Genomic DNA, 22,891 nt, shown 5'->3' with positions numbered 1-22,891 from the left:
CCTTAGCACACAGCTCAACACAAGTAACAGCACTCTTTCCTTTCCCACGCAGACCCCCAGCCCCATGCAAGTTAAAGGACCCCCTCCTTCCCCACTCCGTCTCCCAGCACACAGCCCCATGCAAGTAACAGCACCCCCTTATTTCTCATGCAGACCCCCAGCATGCAGCCCCATGCAAGTAACAGGACACCATCCTTCCCCACTCAGATCCCCAGCACGCAGTCCCGCGCAAGTAATAGCACCTCCTCCTTCTCCAAACAGACCCCCAGCATTTTGCCCCATGAAAGAAATAGGACCCCCTCCTTCACTACTCAGACCCCCAGCACGCAGTCCCACACAAGTAACATGACCCCTCCTCAACGCAGAACCCTAGCACGCAGCCCACACAAGTAATAGCACCCTGTCCTTCACCACGCAGACCCCCCAGCACACAGATCCACGCAAATAACCACACCCCCTCTTTCCACAAGCAGACCGCCAGCATGCAGCCCCACAAAAAGTAATAGCACCCACTCTTTCTCCTTGTAGACTGCAGCCCCATGCAAGTAATATGACCCCTTCGCATGCAGCCCATGCAGTTATCCACACCCCTCCTTCTCACCCAGACCCCCAGCACGCAGCTCAATAGAAGTAACAAATCCCCCCTTCTTCCCCACGCAGACCTACACGAGTAACAGGAACCCCTCCTTACCCACATTGGCCTTCAAATATGGCCTTCATGGAAGAGTCATCAGAAGAAAACCTCTCCTGTTTCCTCACCATAAAATTTAGTGTCAGTAGTATGCAAAAGAACATCTAAACAAGCCTGATGCATTTTTTAAAAAAAAGTCCTGTGGACCAATGAGGTTAAAATAGATCTCTTTGACTCAATGATCAAAGGTATGTGAGGAGAAAAAAAGGCACAGAATTTCAAGAAAAGAACATCTCGCCAACCATTAAGCATGAGGGTGGTCCAATCATGCTTTGGGGTTGTGTTGCAGCCAATTGCACGGGGAACATTTCACGGGTAGAGGGAAGAATGGATTCAATGGAATTTCAACAAATTCTTGATGCAAACATAACACCACCTGTAAAAAAGCTGAAGTTGAAAAGAGGACGGCTTCTACAAATGGATAATGATCCCAAACACACGTCAAAATCCACAATAGACTACCTCAAAAGACACAAGCTGAGGGTTTTACAATGGCCCTCACTAACCATGCAGAGTGGCCAAAATATTGTATTGGGCCATTTTATATATATATATTTATTATTATTTTATTTTTTTGCCTAAAATACAAAGGAAATGTGTCATCTTCATCTTTAGGGAAGGGAAAAGAAAAAAAAACAGCTCACCTCCATGAACCAGCTGGGTGTCTCCGGGATCCGTGATCAGCGCTGCTGCTTGCGCTCAGTAGACAGGTAATAGGAAAGACGATGATCCAAGTCCAATAATAAAAACAAATGTCTTTTATTTAGAATTTTTTAAAAATATCCAGATAGCGATAATGTAACTCCAGCTGGTGGAAGAACAATAATAGAAGGGAAAACACAGGGGCACCAAGGAGGGGTGCGCTACCACCTGGTTTCATAAAAAAAATTAACATTTACGGATAAAAATAATTCCAAGGTATATCCAATAAAAGGGTTTCTGAATTGTAACACTGATTATGTTATTTACATTATTGAGTGCACTGTTTGTAATCTAAAATATATCGGATCAACTACTAGGAAATTCAAAGTATGCCTGAGGGAACATTTATATGATATTTCCCATCAATCTAATCGTAGTATGTCTGGTGCTTCCACACATTTTATCAGTTGTCATAATAAATGCATTAAAGGCCTATTAGCTAATGCTATAGAAAATGTTCCCCGCCACATCCGTGGCGGAGACAGACAAAATACTCTCAGAAATAGGAAATAGGGAGGCGTTTTGAATTTTATGTATTGGATACTAGAATTCCCTCAGGCTTAAATTATATAAAAGAGTTCATGTTACATTACTGACTTGGTGTCTCATTCTCGTTTTTAAAAATTCCCGTTGCTTTTTAATTCACTACTCTTACAAAAATTATTATTTTTTTTTTCTTTGCAATCTTGGGTTGTTACACACCTGCAGCACCTTTCTTGATTAGTGCCAGCATAAGAAGGGATGTCTGACACTTATTCATACCAAATTTAAGAGCGGTCTTCGCTCGAAATGCGTCAAATGGTAGCGCACCCCTCCTTGGTGCCCTGTGTTTCCCTTCCATTTTGTTCTTCGACCAGCTGGAGTTACATTATCGCTATCTGGATATTTTTAAAAAATTCTAAATAAAAGACATTTGTTTTTACTATTGGAGTCTCTGGAGCTGGATCATCGTCTTTCCTATTACCTATCTTCATCTTTAGGCCTTTTAGAGATCATTTCATCTTCAACTTACTTAACTGTTCACAGTAACAGTAGTTTTGACTAGGGGTGCCCAAACTTTTATATGCCATGTACCATTCAATTTCACCAAGAGATCAGCTGTATCCCTGACATCTGAAGGCATCGAAATGAAAAAGGGGCGGAGTAGCTTGTCTATTTAGATTCCTGTGTACTGACTAATGAAATTTACACAGGGATCTAACCCTTTGTGGGTCTAACCGTTTGTGAACTTTATGGAGAGCATAACGAGGCGCCTCGTCCAGGCAACTGACTGTTGCTGTGACAGCGGGGCGTGCGCTCGGCATCGATGGACTCGTACTGCTCATGCAACAGTACGGGGCGCTGTTTTACATAACCTGACATTATATGAGGCCCAGGACACATTTGCAAATAGCAATCTTGTCCTCTTGTGTCTGGAATACCTGCACATGCTCCCTGGAAGATCCTGCTGCCGGCGTCCATGCGCTATGCACCATTTGGCGACACTTGTTCTCACTGCATTAGCCCTCTAGCATTCTGGGAGTGTGTGATGTCATCAATATGGTCCCTTTATAGAGTGACAAAAGCCTTCAGCTATACACATTATCAGCTGGGCATCTATTTCCACTATATTAGCTGACATATCTCCTCACCATAGTGGGTTTTTCTAGGATTGTTTTTAAATGGATTAATAGATATTGATATTTTAGGGAATTTCTTTGTTAGCTGTAACAATAGCAATAACAGTGTTGGGAAGTAGAGACATACACTGTTGTTTGATCCGTGATCTAAAGTATATAGGTTTTATTAGATGACAAGAAAAATAACAGAATGTAGTAAAGATAGTAACACATTGATGATTCCACACTACTCCTGAGCCACCACTGCTTGAGTCCTCCACCAGTCTCTCTATTTCCTGGTCAGTCCCAACAATCTTGAGATACCTATGGCCAATTAGTTGCAGAAGCAATGGCCAACATCGCCAGTGATTGGGAGCATGGAGGAGATGACTTGGTCAGCAATTCAACTTATGTTCCACTCCATACGAGACTAGAGAATATAAAGTCTACAAATTATATCTCTTCATATGTTTCCCCTTATTATCTCCAGTAATTGTAGTATTACATGGGATTCTTTATGATGTTACATCGTTCCAATCTTCTTCACATTCAGGTCCCTATAATACCGGATCTTCTCAGTGGAGTTCTTCTATATTTAGACAATTTTTTTGATTTACCAATCAAGGAAGGATATGGACAAGAACAAAATGGCAGAGAGGATATTACACCTCACCCTAGAGATCCTCTTCCGGATTACTGGAGAGGTGAGAGATTCTGATGACGTCACATTACATCATTCTTATCTATGGGAATAACAGATGGACAGAACTGGAGAGGTGAGGACTCTGGAAATGTCTGTAGTGAGATTTATTAATGTGTCTCTCCATTACCAGGATTACACAGTAGTGAAGAAGACCTCTAGTGAGCGCTGTCAGGACTCTGTGTCTGAGGGATGGGGAAGACCACTGAGCCCAATCATGGGGCCTCCACCTCACCCCCTGATACATGAGGACCTCAATGACCAGAAGATCCTAGAACTCATCTACAAGATGATTGAGCTACTGACTGGAGAGGTGACACTGCTGGGAATGCTGGGACATTATATAGTAATGCCATGAGGGAATGGGGGGATGACAATATCATTATATGTGTCAGGTTCCTATAAGGTGTCAGGATGTCACCGTCTATTTCACCATGGAGGAGTGGGAGTATTTAGAAGGACACAAACATCTGTACCAGGACGTCATGATGGAGGTTCGCCAGCCCCTCACATCACCAGGTAATAGAGAGGACTAAATACACATGGCCTATAATGATCTGTATGTAAAGATTGAATTCAGTCCCTGTATGTGTTTCCTCCAGATCTAACCAGTAAGAGGACAACACCAGAGAGATGTCCCCGTCCTCTTCTTCCACAAGACTGTAAACAAGAAGATCCCAATGTTCCTCAGGATCATCAGGTAAATGGAGAGAAGGTGTCATGAGATCTCCCCTATGATGTGTAGACAGCTGTGAAGGTCTTGTTTAATCCACTAATGTTATATGTTTTATACTTGTGTAATGAGAATGGTGGAGATGGCAGGATTAGAGCTGATCATAGATGTGACTTCTCCATATGTCGGTGACTTTTACAATATTTGTTTCAGGGTGAAGATCTGACCCATAATAATACTACAGAGACATATGTGAGGTGTGATGAGTGGTGTAAAGAGGAGATTCCTACAGATAACTGGCCAGGTGAGTAGTAATCATTAAATACAGAGAAGTCACAGATTCTTCTCAGTCATCAGCTTTCACTGCTTTTTCGGTGGTGAAGTCCGGACATATTGCAGTCATGTGATCACCATTCTGCTGTTATATCCCTACATATTCCTAAACCCGATACTTTTCAAATTACTTTGGGCATTGAAAGCCCTTCTTCTATAGAGCTTATAACCTGGAGGATCTACCTACCTCCTGAAATTAGAAGTTAACCCTTACCTGCCCAGATCTGTAAACTACAAAGCCAAATGACAGCGTACGTAGAATGTGCTGACAATTTAGAAAATCATTCAATCAAAATTATTATGATGGGTCTCTAAGAGAAAGTGGAGGGTAATGATGCTGTTACCTTCCTAGAATTCTGATTATCTCATTAGATGAATCTACCTTATCTCCCGTCTGTGCTGCTGAATGTTCTCATATGGTCCCTACAAGACCCGGTCCAGTCTTTCTGGCCAAACATCACTTTTATGATCGATAACATTAACCCCTTTACTCCCGAGGGTGGTTTGTACGTTAATGATCAGGCTAAATTTTACAATTCTGACCACTGTCACTTTATGAAGTAATTACTCTGGAACGCTTCAACTGATCCCCCTGATTCTGAGATTTTTTTTCATGACATATTGTACTTCATGATAGTGGTAAAATTTCTTCGATATGACTTGCGTTTATTTGTGGAAAAAAACGGAAATTTGACAAAATTTTTAAAATGTCGCAATTTTCAAACTTTTAATTTTCATGCCCTTAAATCAGAGAGATCTATCACAGAAAATAGTTAATAAATAACATTTCCCACATGTCTACTTTACATCAGCACAACTTTGGAACTAAAAAATTTTTGGGCTAGGGAATTATAAGGGTTAAAAGTTGACCAGCGATTTCTCATTTTTACAACAAAATTTACAAAACTATTTTTTTTAGGGACCACATCACATTTGAAGTCACTTTGAGGGGTCTATATGACAGAAAATACCCAAAAGTGACACCATTCCAAAAACTGCACCCTCAAGGTGCTCAAAACCTCATTCAAGAAGTGTATTAACCCTTCACGTGCTTCACAGCAATTAATCGAACATGAAAGAAAAAATGAACATTTCACTTTTTTTTTTTTAACTCTAATTTTACTTTAGACCCCATTTTTTTTATTTTCACAAGGGTGACAGAATAAATTGGACCCCAAAAGTTGTTATGCAATTTCTCCTGAGTACGCTGATACCCCATATGTAGGGGAAAGCCATTGTTTGGGTGCACAGCAGGGCTTGGAAGGTAAGGAGCACCCCTTGACATTTTCAACGCAAAACTCTCTGGAATTGACAGCGGACGCCATGTCGCTTTTGGAGAGCCCATGATGTGCCTAAACAGTGGAAAACCCCCACAAGTGACCCCATTTTGGATACTATACCCCTTAAGGAACTTATTTAGATGTGTGGTGAACCCACAAGTGTTTCGCAAACGTTTATGACGTAGAGCCGTGAAGAAAAAAAAATATTTTTTTTTCCCACTAAAGCGATCTTTTAGCCGCAATTTTTTTATTTTCACGAGGGTAACAGTAGAAATTGGACCCCAAAAGTTGTTGTGCAATTTCTCCTGAGTACGCTGATATCCCATTTGTTGGAGAAAGCCATTGTTGGGGCGCACGGCAGGGCTCAGAAGGGATGGAGTGACGCTTTGGAATGCAGACTTTGATGGAATGGGCTGCGGGCGTCATGTCACATTTTCAGAGCCCCTGATGTGCCTAAACAGTGGAAATGCCCAACAAGTGCCCCCTTTTTCGAACTGATAATTGATTTGTGAATTATATAATGTAGTGTCATACATCAGTTGTGTAGTGTTCATCAGGTTGTCATACGTCAGAAATTAATTTAGTAGTGCATGAAAGTATCGTACCTTCTGAAGCATTCTTTCATGCACAGGCCAGGTTTGTCGGGGCAGGTGTCTCATTGATAAATGGTGTCCTTGCGTACAGTCATGGCCAAAAGTATTGAGAATGAGACAAATAGTAATTTTTCCAAAGTTTACTGCTTCATTTTTTGTAATGGCAATTTGCATATACTCCTGAATGTCAAAGAGTGATCAGCTTAACAGCAATTACTCTACTTGCAAAGTCAATATTTGCCCAGAAAATGAACTTTAACCCCCAAAACACATTTCAACATCATTGCAGTCCTGCCTTAAAAGGAGCAGCTAACATCTTTTTAGTGATTGATCCATTAACACAGGTGTGGGTGTTGATGAGGACAGGGCTGGCGATCAATCAGTCATGATTAAGTAAGAATGACATCACTGGACACTTTAAAAGGAGGCTGGTTCTTGGTATCATTGTTTCTCTTCAGTTAACCATGGTTATCTCTAAAGAAACACGTGCAGCCATCATTGCACTGCACAAAAATGGCCTAACAGGGAAGAGTATCGCAGCTACAAAGATTGCACCTCAGTCAACAATCTATCGCATCATCAAGAACTTCAAGGAGAGAGCTTCCATTGTTGTCAAAAAGGCTCCAGGGCGCCCAAGAAAGACCAGCAAGCACCAGGACCGTATCTTAAAACTGTTTCAGCTGCGGGATCGGACTACCAGCAGTGCCGAGCTTGCTCAGGAATGGCACCAGGCTGGTGTGAGTGCTTCTGCACGCACTGTGAGGCGGAGACTCTTTGAGCAAGGGCTGGTTTCAAGGAGGGCCGCAAAGAAGCCACTTCTCTCCAGAAAAAACATCAGGGACCGACTGATATTCTGCAAAAGGTACAGGGAGTGGACTGCTGAGGACAGGGGCAAAGTCATTTTCTCTGATGAATCCCCTTTTCGATTGTTTGGGACATCTGGAAAACGGCTTATTCGGAGAAGAAGAGGTGAGCGCTACCACCAGTCTTGTCTCATGCCAACTGTAAAGCATCCTGAAACCATTCATGTGTGGGGTTGCTTCTCAGCCAAGGGAATCGGCTCACTCACAGTCTTGCCTAAAAACACAGCCATGAATAAAGAATGGTACCAGAATGTCCTCCAAGAGCAACTTCTCCCAACCGTCCAAGAGCAGTTTGGCGCCCAACAATGCCTTTTCCAGCATGATGGAGCACCTTGCCATAAAGCAAAGGTGATAACTAAATGGCTCATGGAACAAAACATAGAGATTTTGGGTCCATGGCCTGGAAACTCCCCAGATCTTAATCCCATTGAGAACTTGTGGTCAATCATCAAGAGACGGGTGGACAAACAAAAACCAACAAATTCTGGCAAAATGCAAGCATTGATTATGCAAGAATGGACTGCTATCAGTCAGGATTTGGTCCAAAAGTTGATTGAGAGCATGCCAGGGAGAATTACAGAGGTCTTGAAGAAGAAGGGGCAACACTGCAAATATTGACTTGCTGCATTAACTCATTCTACCTGTCAATATAACCTATTGGTACTCATAATATGATTGCAATTATATTTCTGTATGTGATATAAACATCAGACAAACACTAATAAAAACCAGAGGCCAGCAGATCATGTGAAAATATAATTTTCGTGTCGTTCGCAAAACTTTTGGCCATGACTGTATTCCCCTTTTGTAACATACTCGGCACTTTTGTGACTTACCTTTTTTCCCTGTTTGAGGGACCTCCCCTGGGAAATGCTGGCCTTGTATAATTCAAGGTCCTTCAGTTCCGGAAATACTGGGGTCCACTCCGTCACCACTGCCAAATATGAGGGCCTTGATCACTACCTTCTGGAAGTGAAGGTACGACGTAGAAGATTGGCCTTCACATTGTGATAGAAGGAAAGCGTTGTGCATTGCCATCTGTACGATGTTCACGGCCAGCTTCTTGTACCACACCTTGGCCTTTCTCAAAGCACTGTACGGCTGGAGGACTTGATCAGAGAGATCAACTCCCTCCATGTACTTGTTGTACCCACTACACAGTCTGGTTTGATGACTTGTGTAGTGGAACCTCGTACAGTGCTGAGGGTGCTACCATCACTATGTATGGTGGTCAAGAAAAGGACATCCCTCTTGTCCTTGTACTTGATCACCAGCAGATGGTCACTACATTGGGCTCTGCTCTCACCCCTTCTGAGCAGCTGCCCAATTAGCGTCTTCGAGAGGCCTCTCTGACTTTTGCGGACAGTACCGCAGGCTGCGATACCTCTCGCAGAGAGGGACTTGAAGAGAGGTGCAGTGGTATAAAAGTTATCCAAGTAGAAGTGATAACCTTTATCCAGCAGTGTGTGCACCAAATCCCACACAATTTTCCCACTCACTCCCAGAACAGGGGGGCATTCAGGGGGTTCAGTCCGGAAGTCCTTCCCTTCATAAACTCTAAACTTGTGAGTGTACCCTGAGGTACTATCACACAGTTTATACAGCTTGATTCTGTACCTGGCCCTCTTAATGGGCAGGTACGCCGGAATCCAAGCCACCCCTTTAAAATGGATTAAAGACTCATCCACGCAGATGTCCCTTTGGGGCACACTTGTTGTTGAAGTGCTTGATGACCGGCCGAACTTTGAAAACACGATCAAAGTTCGGGTCGTCTCGTGCAGGACACCTTGCATTATCGTTGTAATGCAAGAGCTTGTATATGGCCTCAAAATGTGTCCGGGTCATGGCCATTCGGAACACTGGAGTGTGAGGCTGTGTGCCCACTATGCATTTTTCAAGCGTTTTTGCCGCAGAATCTCCGCAGCAAAAACGCTTAAAAAACGCTTGGTAATACGTGTCCCATGGTCCCCAATGATAATCCGCATGTGCTGTGCACATGCTGCGGAAATTTCCGCTGCGGATTATCATTGCGGAAAAATATGCAGCATGTCCATTAATTTTGCGTACACGCAGCGTAATCGCCGCCATTGTCTTGCATTGAATCGCATAATATCCGTACGAGCACATGTGCACAAGCGGATATCACGCGGTTCAATGTGCGGATGGTACCCGGGTACCCCCCACACACATCCCCACCGAGGGGGAGGGGGTGGGGGGAGGGGGTTGGGGTGGATGAGGGGAGATCAGAGATGGACTTACCAAAGTCTTCTCTGTTCTTCTTTCAACAGCAACAGGATTAGCAAGCAGCAGGATCAACAGCTTACCGCAGCAGCAGGAGACCAGAGCAGGAGACCAAGGATACCGGAGCAGAACCAGCGACCGGAGCAACCCGTGGTCGTCATAACGACCTCTGGCAAGCCTGTTGAAACATGCCAGGAGCACGGTCTGTCAGTGTAATACTGGCAGGTATAATGCATTGCAGTGCTGGTGCATTGCAATGCATTATATCAGCCATTAGAGTTAAAATAAAAGTTGAAGTCCCATAGATGGTTTAAGTAAAAAAAAATTAATTAAAAAAAAAAGAAAATTACACCAATAAATAGGTATATTTATGTAAAAACGAAAATAAACAAATAAAGTACACATTTGGTATTGTCATGTCCTGAACGACCCGAACTGTAAAACTGGTACACTAGTTGACCTCTTCAGTAAACACCGTAAAAGAAAAAAAAAAGTGGGGAGGCAAAAAGCTGTGCTTTTTCATCATACAGCCTAACAAAAAGTGGAATAAAACGCAATCAAAAAGTCAAATGTAACTAAAAATGGTACAGCTGATAACTTCATCTTGTGCCGCAAAACATAAGTCGCTATACAGCTTTTTAAGTGGAGAAGTAAAAAAGTTATAGCTCTCAGAATATAGCGATGCAAAAACAATTCTTTTTTCTATAACATGGTTTTATTTGTGTAAAAGCGGAAAACGTAAGAAAAGTATATAAATGTGGTATCGCAAAAAAAACAAACAAACAAAAAAAAATTCCTGACTTGCTGGTTTTTGTACATTCTGCCCCCCGAAAATTGGAATAGAAAGTGATAAAAAAATGTTATGTGCATGAAAATGGTACCAATAAAAACATCAATTCTTCCCACAAAAAAACAAGCCACAAGCAGACCGCCAGCATGCAGCCCCACAAAAGTAACAGCACCCACTCTTTCTCGATGCAGACCCCAGACCGCAGCCCTATGTAAGTAATATTTATATGACTCTGTTGGCCGAAATATCGAAAAATTATATCTCTCAAAATATGTTGATGCAAAAACTTGATTTTGCCCCCCAAAAAAGCATCTTTGTGTGTGACAGCAGTCAAACATAAAACACTATATAGATCTGGTTTCTCTGTAATTGCACCAATCTGAAGAATAAAGTCATCTAATCACTTATACAGCACGAGGAACGACTTAAAAAATCAAATCTATTCTTGACGTACTATTTACTCTGCCTCCCAGATATCGCAGTAAGGCTCAGCTCACATTTATCCTGCGCTCTACGCTAAGCGCTTACACTGGGATTTCCATGTAAATCTCTGAAATACATGATTCAGACGGATTCCCTGGCAGAACTTTCCCTATAATGAGGCAGATGGAGGCGCTGTGGACGCAGTCTGGCCTATGATCCAGCGGTGTCCGTCTTTTTAGGCGTGCATAAAAGTGTGATTTGCCACAGTTTTGTGCACCTCTGAAAAGGACACCGCTGAACAGAGGCCAGCCGGAGTCCAGAGTAACTCTGCTGCCTCATTATAGTGAATGGATCCCTCGGGGGTTTCATCAAAATCACATCATATGGAGATTTAAATGGAAACCCCAATGTGATTGTAAATGTGATCCAAAATGTTATGTAAAATGTTCACAACAAAAGCTTCAAATCGATCCATAAATCCCAAAAAAAACAAGTTCCCCAATCAAGTCCATCATTTGTCCACGTTACTGGTAGCACAAAGGTTCTGGAAACACGCTATGGCTCTTCGCCCCCCCAAAGGAATTCCAGTTAATTGCTGCTGTCCCATCTGGCCTAGCCATAGCCCCAAGGGTATTTGCCAAAATAATTTCGGAGGTAACTGCACACCTGAAAGAACAAGACGTACTGATTGTCCCATACCTGGACGATTTCCTAGTAACAGGCCGTTCTTTCCAGCATTGCAAGAACCAACTAACGAGAGTCATGGATTCCTTGATCAGCTTAGGTTGGCTTTTAAATCTAAAAAAAAAATCAAGAATGTCGCCTCCCGGCAGGAAAGGTTACGAAGATTATAGCTCAGATTTCTCGGATAAAGGATCACCCGTCCATGTCTGTACGAAAAGCTATGTCCCTCCTAGGTTCCATGACAGTCTGCTTTCCTGCTGTTCAATGGGCTCAGATACATACCAGACAGTTGCAGTGGGAGATTCTAGGAGCCGAAAGCTCTCTAAAAGGGCTTTTAGAAGGTCAGCTAACTTTATCATCAAAAACTACGTCTTCTCTGGGATGGTGGATAAGGATGGACAATTTGACCTGGGGTATTCCATGGGCGATTTCAGTCCATCAAATCCTGACCACAGATGCAAGCCCCAGAGGCTGGGGGCTCATTTGAACGACCAGGTAGCTCAAGGGGTTTGGACAAAGGACCCAAGTTCAGTTTCCTCAAACATGAAGGAGCTGCTAGCAGTGGAATTCGCCCTTTTGGAATTCCTGGACACTTTGTGGGGTCACCACGTAAGGGTGTTCTTGGACAGCCGGGTTGTAGTAGCATACCTAAACCACCAGGGGGGTACCCGGTCCTGTCCTCTGATGCTAGTGACAGAGACCATTTTTCAGTTAGCCGAAAGCAATCTGAAGTCCCTATCGGTCCTCCACATAAGGGGGGTAGAAAATCGCAGAGCAGACTACCTGAACAGAACCCAGCTGAGACAAGGCGAGTGGGAACTGAAAGAATCAGTGTTCAGTCAGATCATAGGGACGTGGGGACGTCCTACCATAGACCTATTCGCCAACAGTCAAAACAGGAAAGTGGAGGTGTTCTGCTCAATAGACCCCAAAGGGAACCCCTTAGCGTTGGACGCCTTCACGATTCCATGGAATTTCCCGCTAGGTGTCACACTGTCACAGAATACTGGAGGTAGGGGGCCTAAGCTGACCCTAAGCTGGGGCCCTGACTAATCCCTCACCCTGGAGGTACTGTTAAAGGTACAGAGGTCCAGGCCGCCAGCGTAACCCCTACCTCCTGAGGATCCCTGCACCTAAGTAATCTAGTCCTGAGAAGGACCCCGATCACAACAATTGGGAACCAGAAATAATATGCCCACACACAGTATTTAGACGAACGAGACAGTACAAGGGAAAAACCAAAACCACCTTGCATACAACTTCTACACAACTACAACAGAGGGAACACCAACGGGAAAGGAGATAAATGATAAAGCGAGGAAAGGGAAAAAACACTTCCAAATACACTTATCTCAGCAACTCCAAACACCACGATCCGCTCTGTAAGTCTGAATGAAAAGCTTTCACCGACACCTCCCAAACAGACCTGCAGGAATATAAAGGAGTCTCACTAAAGAAGCATTGATTGCAGCTGGGCGAGGCTGGACCTCAGCTAGCCCAGAGAGAGAGAGAATTAACTCCTACACTGCCGAGAAAACACAAAGCACCAACAAGTCAGCTGCGAGAAGTCAGGCTGTGTACTCGTGACGATCTTCGTGGCAACACACCCGTGACAGTACCCCCCCTTCTACGAGGGGCCTCCGGACCCTCAGGGCCAGGTTTATCCGGGTGAGTCGTGTGGAAGGCCCGAACTAATCGGTCTGCGTTAATATCCGACGCAGGAACCCACATCCTCTCCTCAGGACCATACCCCTTCCAATGAACCAAGTACTGAAGGGACCGGCGATTAAAGCGTGAATCAATGACCCTCGATACCTGGAACTCCAAGTTACCATTGACAACCACAGGAGGGGGAGGTAAAGGTGACGGTACCACCGGCGCCACATACCTCTTAAGCAATGATCTGTGAAACACGTTGTGAATTTTAAACGTAGGGGGGAGGTCAAGACGGAATGCCACCGGATTAATAACAGAACTGATTCTGTACGGCCCGATGAACCTGGGACCCAGTTTCCAGGAGGGAACCTTAAGTTTAATATTCCTGGTAGACAACCATACCTGATCGTTCACACTTAGGTCCGGACCAGACACTCTCCTCCTATCAGCCATACGTTTGTATCGGTTCCCCATAGTATTCAGATTCTTCAGCACCCCTCTCCATACTGAAGCGAGAGATGAGGAAAATCGTTCCTCCTCCGGAACTCCCGAAGAGCCCCCCCTAGTGAAAGTACAAAACTGGGGGTGAAAACCATATGCCCCAAAAAACGGGGACTTACCAGTGGACTCGCTCCGCCTATTATTGAGAGCAAACTCTGCCAGAGGTAGGAAAGAAGCCCAGTCCTCCTGGTTCTCTGACACAAAACACCGAAGATATGTCTCCAAGCTCTGGTTCATACGTTCCGTCTGACCATTGGTCTGAGGATGAAAAGCCGACGAGAATGACAAATGCATCCCCCGCCGTGCACAAAACGCCCTCCAGAACTTGCACACAAACTGAGACCCCCGATCAGACACCACCTCGGAGGGTACCCCGTGAAGCCTCACAATCTCCCCAATGAACACCTGCGCAAGAGTTTTAGCATTAGGGAGAGCCGGAAGAGCGATGAAATGTGCCATCTTGCTGAACCTGTCCACTACAACGAGTATGACCGTTTTACCCGAAGACGGAGGGAGGTCCGTAATAAAGTCCATAGACAGATGAGTCCAAGGACGCTCCGGGATCTTCAAAGGTAAAAGGGCCCCAGACGGACGGGTATGTGAGGTCTTAGAGCGCGCACAAACCCCACAGGACGCGACAAAAGTTACCACCTCTTTATGTAAGTTAGGCCACCAAAACCGACGCGAGAGGAGATCCACAGTTGCTTTACTCCCCGGGTGTCCTGCAAAAACTGAGTTATGGTGTGCCTCGATCACCTTTTGTCGCAACTGATCTGGAACGAACAGTCTCCCCGGAGGTCCAACAGGGGCGTCCCCCTGAGCCTCCAATATCTCCTCCTCCAGCTCAGAGCATACTGCCGAAACCACCACCCCCTCCTGAAGAATAGGAATCGGGTCGTCCGTATTCCCGGCCCCAGGGAAACTACGAGATAAGGCATCCGCCTTTACATTTTTAGACCCAGGACGATATGTAACGACGAAATTAAACCTGGTAAAAAACAATGACCACCTAGCTTGTCTGGGATTCAGACGTTTAGCGGACTCCAGATATAGCAGGTTCTTGTGATCGGTGATGACGGTGACCGGATGAACTGCCCCCTCCAAAAAATGGCGCCACTCCTCAAAAGCTAACTTAATGGCCAAGAGTTCCCTATTGCCGACATCGTAATTCCTCTCAGCGGACGACAATTTTTTAGAGAAAAAGGCGCACGGATGCCACTTACCAGGGGACGAACCCTGTGACAATACTGCTCCCACCCCTACCTCGGAAGCGTCTACCTCTACAAAGAATGGCTGAGACGCATCAGGTTGAATGAGTATAGGTGCCGAGGCAAAACATTTTTTCAAGGAGGAGAATGCTTGACAAGCCTTGTCAGACCACCTAGAAAAATCCGTCCCCTTTTTAGTCATGTCTGTGAGAGGCTTAACCATGGACGAGAAATTACGAATGAACTTCCGGTAATAGTTAGCAAACCCCAGGAAACGTTGTAGTGCCTTAAGATTCTCCGGCCGATCCCACTCAAGAACTGCCCGCACTTTCCCAGGGTCCATACGAAAACCGGACGCTGAAACCAGGAAGCCTAAAAACTGGAGTTCCTGTACGGCGAACACACACTTTTCCCACTTGGCATACAGTTTATTATCCCGCAAGATCTGTAACACCTGTCTAACGTGCTCCTGATGAGACACCAGATCCGGCGAGTAAATTAAGATATCATCCAGATATATGACAACAAACTGTCCCACCAGGTGGCGAAAAATATCATTAACAAAGTGTTGAAACACCGCCGGGGCATTAGTCAGACCGAATGGCATGACAAGGTTCTCATAATGCCCCTCCGGAGTGTTAAAAGCCGTCTTCCACTCATCCCCCTCCTTCATCCTAATCAGATTGTACGCCCCCCTGAGATCCAACTTAGAGAACCATTTGGCGCCCACGATCTGATTAAAGAGATCGGGAATAAGTGGGAGCGGATACGGATCTCGGACCGTAATCCGATTAAGTTCACGGAAATCCAGGCAAGGGCGTAGGCCTCCATCTTTCTTCTTAACAAAGAAGAACCCCGCGGCCACCGGTGAAGATGAAGGTCTAATATGCCCCTTAGCCAGACTTTCAGAAATATAATCCTTCATGGCCTGCCTCTCAGGACCAGAAAGGTTATACAACCTAGCTTTAGGTAACTTGGCCTCAGGGAGCAGTTTTACAGAACAGTCATACTCGCGATGAGGAGGTAGTTCCTGACACCCATTCTCCGAGAATACATCCTCAAAGTCCGCCAGAAATGGAGGTAAGACCCAAGGAGTAACCGCACCGATGACCGTGTTCATGCAGTTTTTATTACAGAATTTACTCCATTGGCTTATCTCTCTGGTTTGCCAATTAATAACCGGGTTATGCTTAGCTAACCAAGGAAGGCCCAACACTATAGGAGTGGGAAGACCCTCCAACACGTAGCAAGACAACAGTTCTTTATGTATTGCCCCCACTTGAAGTTTTACGCCATGCACAGCTTGCAAAAAACTTCCCTGACCGAGAGGCCTGGCATCGATCGAGAATATGGGGATGGGTTTAGCCAACTCACTCAATCGCATACCTTGAACCCGGGCAAACCGAGCATCAACCAGATTAGCCCCGGCCCCACTATCCAGAAGAACAGATATCCTCTCAGTTCTCGTACCCACCACCACCTCCGCCGGTACGAGAAACTGAGACGAACCTAGGGACGAAATACCTACTCCCAGATTGCCGTCCACCACACAACCTGGGATCAACAGTTTTTTCGACGACTCTTTACTCTGCAAGGGACGGGATGGACACCCCCCAATAAAATGTCCCTTTTTCCCGCAGAGGAAACACCTTCCTGTCTTATGGCGCACCACCGGTCCCCTTCCCCGAAATGATGTCCCTCCTAATTGCATAGGCTCCTCCGGACTGACCAGGGGAACCACCATATGAGGGGACCTTGTAGGAGGTGGAGACATTACAGGGGGTAGAGTTATCCCGCACCTCTCCCGAAGCCGTCTGTCAACGCGAATAGCAAGGGCCATAGCGGCTTCCAGTGACGCGGGAGAGTCATACTGTGCCAACACATCCTGTAATTTGTCGGATAAACCATGACAAAACTGGCTCCTAAGAGCCGGGTCATTCCACTGGGTGTCCGTGGCCCACCTACGGAACTCCGAACAGAATTCCTCCGCCGGACGATCTCCCTGCTGAATCCTACGTAACTTAGACTCAGCAAGGGAGATCCGATCTGGGTCATCATATACGAGTCCCAGAGCAGCGAAAAACCTATCCACTGACTGGAGAACCGGGGAGCTTGGGGGAAGAGAGAACGCCCAAGATTGTGGGTCCCCTTGTAGGAGCGAGATGACAATTCCCACCCTTTGTTCTTCACTGCCCGATGACCGAGGCCGCAGCCGAAAGTACAATTTGCATGCCTCCCGGAAAACAAAAAACTTGTCCCGCCCCCCAGTGAACCTGTCAGGGAGAGCTACTTTAGGTTCTGGTCCGGCTTGCTCCAGAGGATGCAAAACCTTGGACCTAACGTCCGCCAGCCCCATGGACAAACTCTGCAACTGCCGAGCTAGACCGGCTACTGGATCCATGGTAGCTGGAGAAAAACTAAGTTGGTCGGTGAAAATGTCACACTGTCACAGAATACTGGAGGTAGGGGGCCTAAGCTGACCCTAAGCTGGGGCCCTGACTAATCCCTCACCCTGGAGGTACTGTTAAAGGTACAGAGGTCCAGGCCGCCAGCGTAACCCCTACCTCCTGAGGATCCCTGCACCTAAGTAATCTAGTCCTGAGAAGGACCCCGATCACAACAATTGGGAACCAGAAATAATATGCCCACACACAGTATTTAGACGAACGAGACAGTACAAGGGAAAAACCAAAACCACCTTGCATACAACTTCTACACAACTACAACAGAGGGAACACCAACGGGAAAGGAGATAAATGATAAAGCGAGGAAAGGGAAAAAACACTTCCAAATACACTTATCTCAGCAACTCCAAACACCACGATCCGCTCTGTAAGTCTGAATGAAAAGCTTTCACCGACACCTCCCAAACAGACCTGCAGGAATATAAAGGAGTCTCACTAAAGAAGCATTGATTGCAGCTGGGCGAGGCTGGACCTCAGCTAGCCCAGAGAGAGAGAGAATTAACTCCTACACTGCCGAGAAAACACAAAGCACCAACAAGTCAGCTGCGAGAAGTCAGGCTGTGTACTCGTGACGATCTTCGTGGCAACACACCCGTGACACTAGGCTATGCTTTTCCTCCGATTGCCCTGATTCCGGCAGTTCTAAAGAAGATCAGGGAGGACAGAGCAAAGGTAATCTTAATAGCCCCCTTCTGGCCGAGGAGGACATGGTTCTCTTTGCTGAGGATGATGTCCATCTCCGACCCCAGGGTGCTTCCAGAACTTCCGGACCTTCTTTCGCCGGGGCCAGCTTGTCATCCTAGACCTATTTCCTCTCAGAATTCGCCTCCTTGGGATCTAAACTTAGCCCTTTCACCTCTGACCAAACCTCCCTTCAAGCCCTTGGCAGACTCATCTCTAAGAACCCTTTCCCTTAAAACATCACTGCTAGTAGCACTCAAGTTGGCATGTAGGGTCAGTGATATCCAGGCTTTATCTGCAGGCCATCCATTCACAATTCAATTCTTGGAGGATAGAATTGTCCTTAAAACAGACCCAGCCTACCTACCAAAAGTGGTGTCTCGTTTTCATAGGTCTCCCTCCCTTCCTTTTGCCCCAATCCCAAAAACAAGGGAGAAATGGACTTGCATACACTAGACGTCAGAAGGTGCCTAACCCAGTACCTAGTGGCCACACAGGAGTGTAGGAAGGACTGGGCTCTCTTTATGTGCTTTCAGGGACCTCGAAAGGGGCGGAAAGCTTCTAAAGGCACGTTGGCGCGATGGATAAGTGAAGCCATCACCCTGTCATACTCCTCACGTGGTGAAGCCACCCCGGAGAATCTGGAGGCTTATTCTACAAGAGCAGTGGCAGCCTCCTGGGCGGAAAGAGCTGGGGCTTTGATAGAACAGATATGTAGAGCTGCTACATGGTCATCTCTCTCTACTTTCTTTAATCATTATCGGCTGGACCTAGCCTCTTCTTCAGTCCTTACTTTTGGTAGAAGGGTTCTGGAAGCAGTCGCCCCTCCCTAATATTACATTTCTCTGTAATTCTCTCTGTGGTGCTGTCGTGGGGGAAGGAGAAAGACGTAGTCACTTAGCGGTAACAGGATTTCTCCGAGCCCATAACGGCACCCATATATTCCCTCCCTTCACGCGTTGGTGTGCACACTTACTTTTGTAGTTTATATATAGTCACATGGTGTTCCTGATAAGCATCATAATAATATTGTGTATTGTGTTATTAACCTGGAGGTCCTCTCGTGCTCTGTAAACAACTGATGCGGGAGACTGGTACCGCCCTTTTTATCTGTAGGTTTCCTGTCCTTGAAGCATGGATCCCCTCTCTCCGAGGTGCCGTCATGGGCTCTGAGAAATCTCGTTACCGGCAAGTAACTACATCTTTTGTGACTAAAGCAATATTTTTTGTGGGGAAAAAGTACCATTTTAATTTTTTCCTTCTACGTTGCTTTCATTCTCGTGAAGCTTCTAAAGGGTTAATAAACTTCTTGAATGTGGCTTTGAGCACTTTGTGGGATGTAGTTTATAAAGTGGTGTCACTTTTGGGCATTTTCTGTCACATAGGCCTCTCAAAGTTATTTCAAATTGGTAGTGGTCCCTAAAAAAATTGGTTTTGTAAATTTTTGGGAAAAATTGTTTATAAAAGTTTAACCCTTCTAACTTCCTTTTTTTATGTTTCAAAAATGGTGCTGATGTGAAGTAGACTTGTGGTAAATTTTATTTATTAACTATTCTGTGTGACATAACTCACTGGTTTAAGGGCATAAAAATTAAAAGTTTGAAAATTGCTAAATTTTCACATTTTCTTTGTCAAATTTTCTATATTTTCACAAATAAATGCAAATCATATCGACTAAAATTTACATGAAGTACAACATGTCATGAAAACACTTCAGAACCACTGGGATTTGATGAAGCGTTTCAGAGTTATTACCTCATAAAGTGACACTGGTCATAATTGAAAAAATTGGCCTGATTAGGAAGGTGAAAACAGGCAAAGAGGTGAAGCGGTTAAAAAAAGGTCTCCATTGCATGATGGCGGATTACAAATTTAGCAATAAGTTTTTATATGTTTAATTAAATTTACAAAAGCTATTTTTTGGGTAACAAATCACTCTTGAAATTACTTTGAGGGGACTAGACTTTAGAGGGCAAAGAAAATACAAAATCAGGAGACACAAGAGTAGTCAATAAATGGGCCAGGATCAAATACACAAGCCGGGAGCTGAGCACCAGTGCCGCCCGCAGAATGAATGATGGCGGCGACTGGTGATAGAAGCAGACATCGCAGGAGCACATCCCAGAGGAGATGTGACACACCATTTGCAGATCCAGTGTTACAGAATGGCTGAAAAGTGAATTCATCTATAGGAGTAGTGTTTATTTTGACACCTGAATAGGGGCTTGCTTTTTGCGGGATAAATAGAAGTTTTTATTACTATTATTTTTGCCTACATAACAATTTTTGGTTCCAATATTTAGGTGGCAGAATGAACAAACAGTTGAACACCATGCTCTAATGGTTCATGCTATGAGGTCTTCTATTAATCATGTGAACTGCTATTGTCTAAGTTAATAATTAAATTTTACTACGTAACTTACAATTTCTATGGACATTTTGAGTAGAAATGTTCAAAAATATAAATTTCCAGGATATTTTTTTCAAAAATAAATAATTGGTTTTTTTGTTGTTGGCAGATGACGGTACCAGGAGATCAGATGGACAACTGACCTCTTCAATTTTTATATCAGATGACTCTGAGATCACACAGGATACATTTGAAGTGAATGTCATTACTCCAGATATACCATCATCCCTTCACAGCACAGATTTATCATCTGATCCTATGAAACAGGTCCTATCTTCTGATTCATTACAGACTACGAAAAAAAATAAAAGTCAGAAGAGAGGCATTGAAACCCGAACTGCTGTTAAAGCAAAGAAGCCAATTACACATCCAGAATATGGAAATAGTTTTCCCCTTGAAACCTATTTTGTTAAACATCAAAAAATTCACACAGAGGAGAAGAGATTTTCTTGTTCCAAATGTGGGAAATATTTTAACCAGGAATCGGATCTTGTTAGGCATGAGATAATTCATACTGGTGGGGAGAAGCCATATTCATGTTCAGAATGTGGAAAATGTTTTAGATTGAAATCAAATCTTATAGCACATCAGAGAAGTCACACAGGGGAGAAGCCATATCTTTGTTCAGAATGTGGGAAATGTTTTGTACAGAAATCACAGCTTGTTAAACACCAGAGAACTCACACAGGGGAAAGGCCTTATTCATGTTCAGAATGTGGGAAATGTTTTGGACATAAAACAACGCTTGTTGCACATCAGAGAATTCACACAGGGGAGAAGCCTTTTTCATGTTCAGAATGTGGTAAATGTTTTGCACAGAAAATATCGCTTGTTAAACATCAGAGAAGTCACACAGGGGAGAAGCCTTTTTCATGTTCAGAATGTGGGAAATGTTTTTCAAATAAATCATTTATTGTTATACACCAGAGAACTCACATAGGGGAGAAGCCATATTCGTGTTCAGAATGTGGAAAATGTTTTGTAGAGAAATCATACCTTGATAGACACCAGAAAACCCACATAGAGGAGAAGCCTTTTTCATGTTCAGAATGTGGGAAATGTTTTGTAGAGAAATCACGCCTTGTTAGACACCAGAGAACTCACTTAGAGGAGAAACCGTATTCATGTTCAGAATGTGGAAAATCTTTTGTATGGAAATCAGTTCTTGTTAGTCATCAGAGAACTCACACAGGGGAGAAGCCATTTTCATGTTCAGAATGTGGGAAATGTTTTGTAGAGAAATCATATCTTCTTACACACCAGAGAACTCACACAGGGGAGAAGCCTTTTTCATGTTCAGAATGTGGAAAATGTTTTGTACGGAAATCACACCTTCAGAATCACCAGAGAACTCATACAGTGGAGAAGCCTTTTTTATGTTCAGAATGTGGGAAATATTTTAAACAGAAATCACATCTTGTTATACACCAGAGAACTCACACAGGTTAAAAGACTTTTTTTGTTCAGAATGTGGGAAATGTTGGACATATAAATCAAGTCTTGATGAGCACCAAAGAATTCACACAAAGGGAGAAGCAATGTTCATACTAAGAATCTGGGAAACGTTTTAAACAACAATGCTATTTTCTTAAACCTCTAAAATCCCACAAGGGGAGAAGCCATTATCTTACTTGGAATGTTACAAATTATTTAATAGAAAACATATTTTGTTAAACATCAAATATAATGCATGTGGGGAGAAACTATATATTTTATTGACAAATTGTACAAAAAACATATAACAGTCTTATAATTAAATGTGAAAATGAAATTAATTTAGAAGTTACTGTCTTTTTGGATTAATAGACACCACTTTTAACATGAAAATATCTTGGTAATAAGTGAGTGCCTCTTTTAGTCTGGAGGCAGCTTCCTGTGACGGTGGAGAATGCTGAGACAGTGTCTTCCCGATCACTGACAGAACTGCTCTCTCCTCCTGTCCCACACTGATGTACAGTGGGGAAAATAAGTATTTGATACTGTGATGACACAGTATTTAATCTTAATTATGCCTAACATATATTTTCAGTAGGCCAGGAGATATAGACTATTGTTCATATGAGTCTGAAAGTTGACTCTTGAATTTGTTTTATCTTAGGTAGGTCAAGCAACATAGACTGTTGCTGAAAGTTGACTCTTGAATTGGTGTTTGTGAATTGCTGAATACCTGCTGTTTACCCCTTATATCAGCTCCTACAGTTTACTTTACTGCTATTTTTGGGAAACAGGGATTCAGGGTTATTGAACAACTGTTGTTTGCTAATATGTTGATTACCCATTGTATAAGTCCATGTAGCTTGTTGACTCGCAAACAGTGAAGAACAAACTTTCCAGTTTGATTAAATACTCAAACAATGAGAGTTGACCTTATCCAACCTTTCCTCTGACATGTGGATGAT

The 22,891-nt window shown here is 44.0% G+C and overlaps 1 pseudogene; it reads left to right on the top strand.

The window, feature by feature from the left end:
* LOC141271397 (uncharacterized) overlaps positions 1-22,248 on the top strand; it is a 99,570-nt pseudogene extending 77,322 nt beyond the window's left edge.
* Positions 22,249-22,891: the final 643 nt, after the last annotated feature.

The sequence above is a fragment of the Phyllobates terribilis genome, unplaced genomic scaffold (genome assembly GCF_046119375.1).
Source record: "Phyllobates terribilis strain yellow unplaced genomic scaffold, ASM4611937v1 Scaffold_5__5_contigs__length_657084704, whole genome shotgun sequence".
Classification (NCBI taxonomy): Eukaryota; Metazoa; Chordata; class Amphibia; order Anura; family Dendrobatidae; genus Phyllobates; species Phyllobates terribilis.
Note: the sequence above shows the minus strand (reverse complement) of the source record. Positions and strands in the feature narration are given on the sequence as shown.